The sequence below is a fragment of the Mauremys reevesii genome, linkage group 5 (assembly GCF_016161935.1).
Source record: "Mauremys reevesii isolate NIE-2019 linkage group 5, ASM1616193v1, whole genome shotgun sequence".
NCBI classification, from domain to species: Eukaryota; Metazoa; Chordata; order Testudines; family Geoemydidae; genus Mauremys; species Mauremys reevesii.
In genome coordinates, this window is record NC_052627.1 from 92,254,053 (window position 1) to 92,266,176 (window position 12,124).

Here is a 12,124-nt window from a genome sequence, read left to right on the forward strand (position 1 = left end):
TTATTCTAGATTAAAGAGCTGTATGTTACTGCCAATCCCAGTCCTCATCTCGGGGTGGTCTCCAGTCTGTTCTGAGTGGACCTGACCACTGGATTCCACATGCTTCTAACCTGCCTTCCCCCGACTCTGGGTAGTGACTATTCACTATTTCTAACTCTGGGTCTCTCAGACACAGTGTCAGGTGTCGACTCCACATCTGACACACTTCCTTGGGATATGGGATATGGTCAGGGGCTCTAGAGCCCGTCTGCCTTAAACCTTGATCCAAAGTCTCAACCCACCTGAGCCCTTAGTTGCTCATATACACTCTCTCAGATCCTCCTCACTGCAGGCACTCCCAAGTTCTCAATTTACTACTTCAGAAACAAAGTGGCAGGCAAGCAAGGAATACAAGCTTAGCAAAGGAATTTCTTAACCACCTTCACTTTTATTCTCAAAAAAGCACTAGAGAGTTACAGATTTATGCAAAATAACATACTGAGACACATCCTCATTAGTCTCACATCACTTCTGAGAGTCTGAGGTCTGGTCAGCATTTCAGGCAAGGCAGTGTCCCTCCTGCTTCTCCCTCTCTACAGCCAGGTCTTCTGGCATAAGGACATCTATGGACCCTCTTGCTCGAAAAGCCCCCTCCTTAAGTACAGTCTGCTGCTTTTTGCCCATGTGCTCCATCTGGGAAATTCCAACCTCTTCTTCCAGTCTTGTTTCTGTGTTGAGAGTTCATATTCCCATGATGATGGGCCAGTACTTGAAAGACCATCAAAGCTGGTGATCCTAGATTGCTCTATGATGGTTTCTCAGCCATAGACATTAGGTGTCAAGTGCCAAATAATAAATGGATGTTATAATCTAAAATAGAAGGATACACTACAAAATAAAGGTCACAGAGGAGTTGCAATACAAAACAGAGTTCACAATTTGATAGAGACACATCCCACTTTGTCACAATGTCTACTGTTTGAAATCTTTCCCCATAATAGGTATTTGTAAACTATGATCAAGTAACTCCTTACTTTTTCTTGGTAGTGACTATTGTAAATAAATGGAGCTTCTTGTTTTAATGGGGAGGGCTAGCTCAGTGGTTTGCGCATTGGCCTGCTAAGCTCATGGTTGTAAGTTCAATCCTTGAGGGGGCCACTTAGGGATCTGGGGCAAAAATCAGTACTTAGTCTTGCTAGTGAAGGCAGGGGGCTGGACTCAATGACCTTTCAAGGTCCATTCTAGGAGATAGGTATATCTCCTATTATTCTTGATAAGGCTACTGAACAGCATTGGGCCAAGAACAGATCCCTAGTGACTCTCACTAGAACCACTCTCATTGGTCGAAGATTCTCCATTAACAAGTACTTTTATCTTCCTTATATGAAACCCCCAGGAGATGTGATCCTGTTCTGGACAACACAAATTTCAGATACACAAGGCTTTAATATACTTCCAACATCATGTCTTCAGTATTCATGGAATATCATATCCTTTTTCTATACCTTTTTTCCCCTTCATGACTGTAAATACTTAGACTATGTAATCACCTAGGGTTATCCTTTTATCTTGGGTCCTCTGATGATTCTCCACTTGTTTATCCCTGTTTGGTTTGGGTGGGTAGTTCCACATTAGAGTGTAGAGTTTGTTTACATTTAATTATTCAGTTAATTGCAGGATCTGGCCAAAAAACAGAAAAATGATGGACTTCAAAAATCAGAAGGACCTTTCAACCTGACTCATGTGTAGTTGATATCAGGAACTTCAGAAGGATATCAAAGCATTCAAAAACTTGCCAATCCATATTGCTCTGTTTTTCTTATATTCACTTGGAATAAGTTTTCCTAAGCAGGATTTGAGTGGGCACACTTCTCATTGTCAGTTAGTGGTATAAATACTTTTGCTGACTACTTTATTCATCATGATAGGATAGATTTTTTTTTTCTGTTTACATGATATATATTGAATGCTGACTTCAGAAGGTACTTTGTGGAAAAAGTTGAGATGGTTTTTACTACAAGAGGATTTTACAATTGAAAATCCCAATCACATTTACAACATCCAGCTGTTCTTTGGCACAGTCAGAATAAGAATTCTACTGATGTTCAGGTGGTAACATTAAAAATATCTGAATAGGAGAAAGGAAGAGCTTCCTTGCTGAAAATAATGAGCACTTTGTGCTAGACAAAGACTTGCTTTAAGAGGCCATGGTAATGAGACAGGCAACTTCAGTGAGTTTCTCACAATGGGTGTAGATGTGTGCCTAAAATGCAAAAGTGGATGTCACAATTATCAAGCTGCACAAGTATTTACATCCAAAATAAAGTACTTGAAACATCTTCAACAAGATTACAGTGGAGGGAATTGACATTTGAATATGGAGTAGAGTGAGAAACCATTGCTGCTGTCATCTGTGATGGAACAAAAGATATGTGTGGTCTTCAGTAAGATGGTATTTGCATAGTCTTTCCTGAGGAAACCTTTTACAGGAAGATTTTATTTTTTTTAAACCAAGCCACAGAAACCATATGAGAAGATATTTCTTACATTTTTGATATCTTCCTGGGACTGTGAGGGAATAACCTAAGCTGACCCTGATAACATAATTGGCCAATGTTCAGGTGTGTGTGTGTGTCGGGGCGGGGAGGCAGTTATCTCTTTGTTCACTTTTCAGCATATGAACCCTGTGGCACATTATAGACTAACAGACGTTTTGGAGCATGAGCTTTCGTGGATGAAAGTGGGTATTCACCCACGAAAGCCCATGCTCCAAAACATCTGTTAGTCTATAAGGTGCCACAGGATTCTTTGCTGCTTTTACAGATTCAGACTAACACGGCTACCCCTCTGATACTTTTCAGCATATGTTATTTTAGTCACGTGAGAATCTTATTCCTTACCTCAAATTATGAAAGAAGGAGATGCATGAACAGCTAGGGCTTTGGCTACACTTGCATTTCAAAGCGCTGCAAGCGCAGCGCTGTCTCTCATCATCCCTCATCCCTGAATAAAACAGCGGGCTGGGCTGGGCTCCCCAGTGCTGGGGCTTTGACTACACTGGGCGCTTGTAGGCGCCAGCGCTAGCGCTGCAGAGGGTGTGTTTTCACACCCTGCTGCAGCGCTGCAAATTTGTAAGTGTAGCCTAGGTGTTGTCCTTTGTAAATCCAAAATATTGGAAATAAGGTTTTGCAAATGATCGCTAAAAGCCTTGTATGCAAAAACAGCCTATCTGAAATCCCTCTGTCAATCAAGGTAAACTGTTTTGGGATCACAAAATTGAGCAGTTTTGAAATCAGCACAAAGAAATGCATGTGGTTCTGAATAGAGTTAGTTAAGTGAAAGACTCAACTGATTTCTGGACAGTTATGTAAAATGGGCAACATTGTTAAGGCTTCAAATAACTTTTAAATTGATTTGGGTACTTCAGCTTCTGAACAAAGCTTTTCAAGAGAAATCAGAACATACCTGGTACAAAAGAAGCCTTTGTTATGGAATAGCTCTGGTACATTAGGTCCAATGATAATTTCAGTTTAAAGCTTTAAAGCTGCTTAAACCAATAACAACAATAACCATCAGAGGTCAATTTAAAATTTATTACGGATAGTATCCACCTAAAAATATATGTAAAGCAGGAGAGAGCAATGTGTAACTTCCTCAGAGCATCATTTAAATGGAATATCTTTTAGAATCTATTCTTCAGTGAGTGACTTTGTTCACAGATTCAACCAAGATTTTATGAAAGAACTAGTGAAACTGGAACAGTGAACATTTACTGGAAGAGATGACAGACAATTGCCTTGTTAAGTACCCAGAGATAAGTTTGGTTGTACTGAAAGTTCAGTTACCTATGTTCAGATAGACTTTGTTATGCAAGCATCACAGATATTGAAGGTCATTTAACTAGAAATATAAGAAAACTGTTTCAAGTGAAGATTTTGCTGTGACTAAACTTAAATTGCTGAGCTTATTATTTGTGGGAGAATTTTTTTAATGTCCTTTGGAGATATATTACTAATCTGTGATGAACCAGAAGAGGCTTGATCACCTTGGCCTACCCATTAAGATACTGCTAGCTTGATTGCCTGGGCACTTAACAAAATTGGCAAAGGATTTCATTACACAGAATGATTGAAAGGGAACTGAATGAGTTTCTATTAGGGAGCTGAGTGTTTTTCATTTTTAAACAAAGTTTTTAATATTTAATGTTACAAAAAATTGTTTATCTAGTATATCCTCTAAAAACTCAACCATTCCTCTTGCTCAAAGTGCCTCTGATTTCTGTGTACAATATATTTTAACAGTATATTCAGACTTCCTCTTACTTTAAATTTTTCTGCTGCCTTAGGGCCCGATTCTTACATTTAATAGCACCGTCTGCAAGCAGCCTTGTTTGAAATCATTGGATCCACTTGGGGAGGCAATGTGAAAAAGGGTGGCAGAACTGATTGTTAGGAGTTACATGTCTTGAGCAGAAAAAGGCTAGTTATATTCAGAGCACTTCTAAGGCCTTTATTTATTCCCATACGGGGGGAGGGATAGCTCAGTGGTTTGAGCATTGGCCTGCTAAACCCAGGGTTGTGAGTTCTAATCCTTGAGGGGGCCACTTAGGGATCAGGGGCAAAATCAGTACTTGGTCCTGCTAGTGAAGGCAGGGGGCTGGACTCAATGAGCTTTCAAGGTCCCTTCCAATTCTAGGAGATTGGTATATCTCCAATTATTATTATTAGGGACACACTGATTAGTATTTAAATCTAACCCTAGCTTTTTATCATATTCCTCCATAACATAAAATATGTAGCCATTATTGTCAGCTCTTGCAACTTTATTGTGACACTTGTGATATTTGGGGTTCCTTTTAAATGGGTTTCTATGAATGTCTGACTTCAAGCTCATGAAGTTTTGGCTTTAACCAGAATTATTGTCATCACATTGACAATAATGGGAGACTGCGTTTGCCCTCAGCAAAATGGCCTCCATGTCTTTTTATTCTTTGCAGGTGAAAGCGAGGCTGCTGGCTTCCATTGTTTCCAAAGCCAGGCTGCCATCAGGAAATGAGACTGTGGGAGCAGTGGAAAGGGAATGTTTTAGGGGATAGGACAGGAAGTTCTGAGGAGTCAAAGGAATGTGGAGTACAGGAAGCAGAATAAGGGGATGCAGGATAATGTGTGGAGCAGGGAATAGAGGAAGCTGGAGACAAATTGAGAGGAATGTAGGGACATGAGCGGCCGCCAAGCGCCCCAGGCGCGTGCAGGCGCGCTTTCCGCTTTGGGGCGTGCTTTGGCCCGTGCCGCCCGGGCGGCAGGTGCGGGGGCCGCGAGCCGACGAGCCCTGCCGCGCTGGCGGCGCGGCGGTCGCCTCTTCTCGCGGTCCGGCTCCGCCCTGGCGCGCTGCAGCAGCTCTGCAGGTTCGCTCGTCCCGGCCTCCTGTGCCGCAGGCGGGCAGCTCCGGCGGAGCTCAACCGAGAGGGAGGAAGAGGGACCCCGCAGGACCGAGCGGGCGGCGCTGCCGCGGCTGCTTGGGGGGCAGCCTTTCTAGAGCCGCCCCTGGACATGAGGTAGACTGAAAAGGGCTTTTGGGGAATGCAGAGAACAGGAGGAGCCACCTCACATTCCGAGGGATGGGAGAGAGTGTATAGGGTTCCTTCTGAGTAGTAAACATGGAGGTCTGCCTCATATCTTTTGAACACGAGAGTTGGTAATACATCAAAAGCAACATAGAGATTACCTCATATATATGCTCCCTCTTTTGAATCAAACTATCATCTTTGATTGATCTACTCTAACATCCTTACTAAGAATGCCTCTCTTCCCCCCACCCCCTCAATATGGTTAGTTCTCCAATTGCAGTCACAGAGCTGGGAAGTTCTCTGGATTAAGTACCCATTGCAATGAAATAATACATATTTACCTATGAGTAATATTTGTGTATATTCAGGACTCCCAGTCTTTCTCTAACCCATGGAAGGCACAGTTGAATTGTTTTGGTTTCTTATTTGCCCTTCATGGGCTTTGGATCAGGTCCTATTGATGATGTGAACTTTGGCCAATTCATCCAATTTCTGAAGCCTCATTACCAGGCCATGAAAAACAACTTCTTTATAAGATAGGACCATGTACAATGCTCTGGAGTAGGATAGTGGCTGTTCAGGTGTCCGACCAGCTGGAAGCCTTGTCTGGAAGGCTTATCAATAGAGCATTATTGTATAAATGCAAAGTCTGTGCAAAATATCCCAAACTGTATCATTAGAAAGGATGGTTATTTGCCATAACACAAATATGAGGAAATCATCACTTTGTCCAGGCAAAAAGACAAAATCACATTTTTAATTAAAAAGAAAAGAATAATGGAAGACAAAATTCTAATTAATACAGTCTAGATTACACAGGAGGCCTAGACAGAACACAGTGGGAAGCCCAAAAAGGAATAACCAGGTTTTCATAGCTTGTGTTATGTGATTGGCTCACTTATGTGCAGCATGGAAGGGTTTTACCTAGTGGGACTATAAATGAGTAACAAAGTGTGTGGGCTGTTAATTTTGTTAACTTAATTTGTTACTCCTGTGAATCTTGTTCTTGTAATGATTTTTATTTAGTGGATACATCTCACACTCACACAAGGCCTTGGAGGATAGAGCACACACGGAGCAAGTCTTGCTGTTACTTACTTCTAGGTTCTGTTAAATATATTTGGGCTCTGGCCATATCTTTAATTATCCCTAGATGATTACGCATTGTGAAGCACTGGCTTTCTCCTTTCCCTTCTTCCCAATCTGACTGCACTGGCACTGCAGCCTCTGCCAGCCTATAGAGTAAAGGAACAGAACCAAGACTGGGTCTTCTTAATGTAGCAGTACTCTGGTGTCTGTTGATCATGCAAACTGTTCCTTTTGTCCTCAACTTTGTCCTTGGTTCATTCATATCTAACCAGTATCAAATGTCCAAATGTATATGGAGCTGGAATGAGGGATGTGTCATGAATACCAAGGTAGTGACTTCAGTAGACTGTTAATAGGCACTGAAGTACAATAGAGCCTCAGAGTTACAACACCAGAGTTACAAACTGACCGGTCAACCACACGCCTCATTTGGAACCAGAACTACATGGTCAGGCAGCAGAGCCTGCCCCCCCCCCCAAAAGCAAGTACTGTACAGTACTTTGTTAAATGTAAACTACTAAAAAAAAGGGGAACTTTTAAAAAAAACCCTGTTTTTTGACAAAGTAAGGAAACTGTTTCTGTGCTTGTTTAATTTAAATTAAGATGGTTAAAAGCAGCATTTGTCTTCTGCATAGTAAAGTTTCAAAGTTGTATTAAGTCAGTGTTCAGTTGTAAACTTTTGAAAGACCCATAATGTATTGTTCAGAGTTACAAACAACCTCCATTTCCAAGGTGTTTGTAACTCTGAGGTTCTACTCAGAGCAATGAAGGGGTTAACAATGGGCTTTGACTAAAGGTAAGTGCAATGCTAGTAGTTCTGTTCAAAGCAATAGTGAAGGTAGGTGCAAATTTCAGCTCTTTTACAAGAGTGTTGACCTGAAATGTTGACCCAGTTCTGACCACCTTACTGACATCTCATCATAACTTTTTATTATAAGTATTATTCTGTGTTAGGAAGGAAAGCAAAGTCTCCAAGTTCATAAAGTCATAACGAACACTGTACACTCCCCTGTGGCTTGTGCACTATTAGTTCCCATTATCCAGAAATAAAATATCTTATCAACCACAATTAATCATTTAATTCATTTATGAAAACTCTAAGGTCACTTTATCTAAAACATTTAATCTTTATGGTGATTGATTCCATTTAGGCACTTACATTTATAGAGTGCATATAATCCCTGGTTGGTGCCTAACCTTACATATGGTGCATCTGGCAGAAGGAGCAGTATCACTGCTTTATTTTTTATAATTCATTGCATAACCTGACAGATGTTAATTACAACTTAAAGCTCATCTGATTATTTTCCCTCATATTAAAAGTAGAACAAAGACTTATGATATTAAAGTCTAAAGATGGAACATGCTGCCTGATGCTGAAAAGACTTATTCAGTCATTAGTCACTTATGCTCAAGGATTTATTAGTCATTGTAATGTCTTTAATTAATTGGAGGGTATAGAGCATAATTAGGGCACTTTTTGTCTAATTACAGTTAACCGTATATATGTAGTTACTGTTCAGTTTATCATCATAGCTACTGTAATAAAACCACCTGTTTAGAAATGAAATTTCTTTATATTTATGGTGAGACTTTTTATGTGCCTTCAAATTTATTTTTATTTTAAAAGAATTCATAGTGAAGTCAAACTCAGCATCTGAATTATAATGGGTGATAATTAGTGTAGTGCCATGGAACAATAAATTTTTAATGTTTGAGAGTCTTATCAAATTCATTCTTAATCTTAGTGCCTACAAACATTCTCCAAAGGCTTCATAGAGAGTGGATCTTGTTGAGACAAATCATATTTATTTTCCATTACTTTACACTTCCTGTAATACACAGGAGGAAAGAGATGTCATGCAGTGGAAGTACAGAAATATTCTGTGACTGAAACTGGAAGAAAATAAATATACATAAAAAAGTAAAATTGTCCTCTCTCCACTGGTTTTAGGAATGGGTAAAGTTTTAGTGGTAAGGATTGTGGCAGAAGATGGGAGTGAAGGGTCGCTTTAATATACATGAGTATCAATTTATTTTTATTATGGCACAGTAATAAAAAGGTTTCTATCTCAAGTCTACCCTTGCCAGATATTCAAGCTATAGCCTTCAATTCAACAGTTTCACCTCTATGCCATAGAAAAAATATAGCCACCCAAGAAAATGAACAAAAATACCCCTTCATTGTCATTGGGTAGGGAGAGTATTGAGAGTTTTTAAAATATAGACCATGGAGAAATAATCAAAATAAGATATGTGGCATCTAATAAGAATCATACTCATTGGACTTATTTAAGTGAATTTGAAAAAACTGAAGGGTGCCAGGAGGAAATTCTTCCATCTGTTTTCCTAGTACCATATTACTGATGGATATTGATGTTAGTAATTTATATTTGTATTTGTAGTACAGAGTTTTCAAAGTTGAGGAGAGGGAATGTTCCCATTGGTTGAGGGGGGAGCGAAATAAGTTATATTTAAATTCTATGCTGTATTTAATGTATAAAGAGGGGAATCTATGGCAGAGTACATCAAAGTACTATAATTTAGAAAGTGCTGGAATCAGTCAGACCTTTTGGTTATACCCTTACCACTTGAGCTGAAAACATAACTCCTTTAGCTAAGAGTTGGTGGCTCTTAACTTTGGTGTGGGAAGGTCACTAAAAGGAGACATGATCATATCCACTTCATCTATTCCTTCAGAATGTAATGAAAAAGCCCCTGCATCTCCATGGAGCTGGTTTTAGGGAGTCTTTGGTAGGTTCAGGTTCTGTCTGCGCTGAGTCACAGTTGCAGGGCTGGAGCCTTTAAATAAAAAAGAAGAAAAGGCTTGCTTCACAGCACTGATGTCTCTTTCCAATGTGCATTTTGTTGTAAATTCAGTCTAACTACTCATTATCCTCAAGGGGAAAAGCAAAGACAGTACAGAGCCCATACACTCTTACTAAATTTAAACAGTGATTAGAGTAACCAAGTAGGTAAAAACATAAAATATTAGCAATTGGTAGTTCTGAAAAGGTGAATGTACAGTTGTGAGACTTCTGTTAATACTCATTTTAGTGTTCGGTATGGAATTCCACTAATGGGAATCTTTAAATATTTAATTGCTGATATTTGTATGATGACCAGGGCCGGCTTTATGCCAATTCTCCCGATTCCCTGGAATCGGGCCCCACGCCAGGGCCCGGCGCCTTTTTAATTTTTTTTTTTACTTACCCAGCAGCGGGGATTTGGGCGGCATTTCGGCAGCAGGGGATCCGCTCCAGGGATCTTCGGTGGCATTTTGGCAGTGGGGGGCTCCTTCGGTGCCATGGAAGACCCAGAGCGGACCCCCCCGCCGCCGAAGTGCTGCCGAAGCCCCGGACCGCCGCAGGGTATTCAAATCAGGCCCCCCCTTCATAAAGCCGGCCCTGATAATGTCTGTACAGTACTGTAAAGATGCTAAGTGTTATGCAGTGCCTTTCAAGTCTAAGGAACTAAAGTGATTTCCATGCTATTACAGGGGGATCTGTCAGTGAACCCTGTATCTAGGTTGCCTAACACTTTCTATTATAAAAGATTCTTAAAACTTTTTTTGAATAGTTATTAACACCTCAGTTGTTGATCAGAGAGGTGCCTTTTGCTCATTCCATGAAAATCCATTCAGCTTTGGCTTATTTCTAAACCACTGAAAATAGCAATTTCCCTCTTGGGCCTGCTTAATTTTGGCAGCACGCCAAACACCACGAACGTTCTAAGGCCTTGTCCTCACAACTGCAGCAGCAACATGTACTGCAATGGGACCCCCTAGGAACAGACTGAGCAGCCATAGTAGTTGTAGCAGGGGAGGGGAAGAGAACAGTGCTGGGCTTCTCCTGACCGCCTGGACATTCGGCACATCACCCTAGCAGCCCAGTCTTCCCTCTAGGGGCACTACATGAGACAGAAAAGTCTTTCCACCTCCTAAAGTGAGAGACAAAACCAAACTAACATTAATCATCCGAAAGCCGACACTTTCTGTGAAAAAAATAGTTTTAATCCCAATTTTTAATTGGAAAAAAACAATGTTGATAGAATTTTTTTCAACCAGCCCTAATTATGTATTTTGAGAAATTGTAGATCATCTGATTAAAGACTAATTTGGGGTATCTATACAAAGGAGCAGAGTTAAGTTTGAGCATTCATATTCTTGCAGTGTCGTTTCCTGACTTGTTTGGATACTTGACTCTATAGGCTTAAAGTTCTCTCCATGTAGAACTTTTTCTTTTTTATTTCTATTTTGATGGAATAGAATCAAGAGGACTTGATTTATATGTGCATAACACTTTTCAGTTCGTTTAGACATTTAGGACTTAAGAACTTTGAAGATTTCCCTCTAATGATGAAAAATATGCATTGATTTTTGTAATCCTTTGGTCATCATTTATAACAACACATTTTAATGGCATTAATTCACTATAGGAAAGTAAAACTTTTTAAAACTAAAGGTGGGATTTTCCAAATCACCTAAGTGTCTCTCAGTGAGACTTGTGAACATTAGTCACTAGAATATGTCTACACTACATTTTAAAACCTGAAGCAGTGACTCTCAGAACTTGGGTCTACAGGCTCCTGTCACAATGCTAAAAACAGCTGTGTAGATTTCAAGCTTGGGCTGGAGCTCTGGCTCTGAAGCTCAGGCAGGGTGTTGGGTTTCAGAGACCGAGCTCCAGCCCAAGCTGTAAGGTTAACCCTGTTATTTTTAGTGCCATAACACAAGCCCCATGAACCCATGTCTGAAGGCCAGGTCTCTGAGGCTTGCTGCCATGGGTTTTAAAATGCAATGTAGATGTACCCTTAGGCACTTCTGAAAAATCTTACCCTAGGAGTATAATGGAAAGCAATAATGTTTTTTTAAACAGTATTGATGTACAACTTCTTCCAAGGATGATAATATAATTCCTTTTTGTTGCCTAAATACCTTTGCTTGTCATAGCATTGTAACTATGACTTTTATGGGTTCCATATGCTCTATTATAATTAATGGTAGCCATTGTCTCTTTGCCAAGATACATTGTATGACTCCCATAGTTACTGCTGAAAGAAGGTGGTTGCGGTAATATTTTTTAATGGACCAATTTCTGTTGGTAAGCGAGACAAATTTTTGAGTTTACAGAAAGCTCTTCCAATAAAAGGTATTACCTCACCCACCTTGCCTCTCTAATATCTTGGGATCAACATGCTACAAGAACACTGCATAGTTACTACTATCAGTTTGATGCACTTTGATTAGAAGCCCAGAGCAATTTCCTTGAAATACGTGGATGAGTAACATAGATTGCAAATGTTAGCAATGGAGAAATATTTAAGTCCACACTCATTTGATTCAAATGGAGAGAAAATTACTTCTAGGCAATTTTTGGCTTTTTGGAGATCATCTGAGTGTGTCAATTGACACATTCAAGCCACTACCATTTTTCTTCTGACTCAGTGATAAATTATAAATTGCTTCTTATCTAATTGAAGGGTAGATAA

The 12,124-nt window shown here is 40.0% G+C and overlaps 1 protein-coding gene across 2 annotated transcripts in view; it reads left to right on the forward strand.

Annotated features, from left to right (window-relative positions):
- Positions 1-12,124, forward strand: part of GABRG1 (gamma-aminobutyric acid type A receptor subunit gamma1) — a 73,171-nt gene that overhangs the window by 7,072 nt on the left and 53,975 nt on the right. The gene's annotated exons all lie outside the window — the stretch shown is intronic.